The sequence below is a fragment of the Tachyglossus aculeatus genome, chromosome X1 (assembly GCF_015852505.1).
Source record: "Tachyglossus aculeatus isolate mTacAcu1 chromosome X1, mTacAcu1.pri, whole genome shotgun sequence".
NCBI lineage: Eukaryota > Metazoa > Chordata > Mammalia > Monotremata > Tachyglossidae > Tachyglossus > Tachyglossus aculeatus.
Genome location: NC_052101.1, coordinates 126,923,455 through 126,925,220, shown reverse-complemented (window position 1 = coordinate 126,925,220; position 1,766 = coordinate 126,923,455).

The following is a 1,766-nucleotide window of genomic DNA, read 5'->3' as shown; positions in this document are numbered from 1 at the left end:
AAGAGAGAATCAGAAAAAAAGGGAGAGGAAAGAGAAAGAGATGGAGAGACAGACAGAAGGGCCGAGAGAGAGATGTCTTGCATATTTGAAGATGGCCTAACTGATGATGAAGTTGTGCTATTAGTCAGTGTTGTGGACAAGGCTTATCCATAACGGTCCTTTTTCTTCACACCGCGTACTCCTGAAGAAAGAATCTCAATTGTTTATTTATATTAATGTCACTAGACTGAAAACGTGTTGTGGGCAGGGAACGAATCTGCTAGCTCTGTTGGACTGTACTCTCCCCAGTGCTTAATACAGGGCAAATTTTCTTGTATTGTACCCCCCAGAGTGCTTAGTACAGTGCTCTGTACATAGCGAGTGCTCAATAAGTACAGTGCTCTGCACATGGAAAGCGCTCAATAAATACGATTGAATGAATGAATAAATACAATTGATCGATTGAATGATTGATCTCCGTGAGTTGGTTGAGTTGCAATGGCTATGAAATAGTGGGTAGAGCACGGGCCTGGGAATCAGAAGGTCATGTGTTCTAATCCCACCTCCGCCACTTGTCCGCTGTGTGACCTTGGGCGAGTCATTTCATTTCTCTGTGCCTCAGTTTCCTCATCAGTAAAATGAGCATTGAGATGGTGAGCCCTACCTGGGACAGGCACTGTGTCCAACCCGATTCACTTGTATCCACCCCAGCACTTAGTACAGTGCCTGGCACATAGCAAGCGCTTAACAAATGCCATTATTATGGTTATTATTACCTGCGGAGGCAACGGCAGCTCTTCCTGATGACGTGAAAGCCATCCGTAGAATGTCCACCCAAAAACATTGAGCAGAAGCTAATGGCTGGTAATGAATTCGATATCCAGCTCCCTCTAGTTCCCTGAGAGAGTGACTCCCTAAGTGATGCCCTTGGATTTGAATAGGGATAAGATACTCATCCTCCCTCCCTCCTTGACTGTAAATCTTAGCAAATCTTTAAGTTTCTTCACCATTTGCTGTTCACATACCTGAATGTCCATATTTGTAATTTATTCATTTATATTAATGTCCGTCTCCCCCTCTAGACTGTAAGCTTGTTGTAGGCAGGGAGTGTGTCTGTTCATTGTTATATTGCACTCTCCCAAGTGCTTAGTACAGTGCTCTGCACACAGTAAGCACTCGATAAATCCAACTGAATGAATGAATGAATGAATACCTGTTGGCCCAGGCGATCCAACACTAGAGGCAGGGAACTTTCCTCCCACTCTCTTGCCTCTATTATTTAAAATATTCATAGCAGAACACTTTTTAAAATAAAGTGAACTTTTTTCTAATAGCTCCTTTTGAGTTGCGAGGGGCCTCCCTTGGAGTACTATTTTACGGTCAGTCATAGACTATTCTGGAATTCTGTTCTACATCGATATGTGGTTAAAAGGAAGTAACTTCCTAAAGGGTTCAGACAACAGGATCTTTTTTATAATGTTTTATTTTGAATTTTTCTACTCCTATAATAAAATGAAAAAAAAATCAGCCTCTGTTATTTATTTAAGGCTTCAGGGACCAGGATATAACCATCCGATCTGTTTTACAAATGTGAATATGTTTATAACATCGATCGAGTCCTGACTGGTCAATATCTCGAGATTCCTTATCTCCACCGATTGCACACACAGTTTAAATTGTGGGAGCAAAAGTATCATCAAGGTGAAATATTGCAAACTCCTTTCTTCTGCACATATTGTAATTCAGAAAAGATGCCAGATATCTTGGAACGGAGAGTATCGATGTTT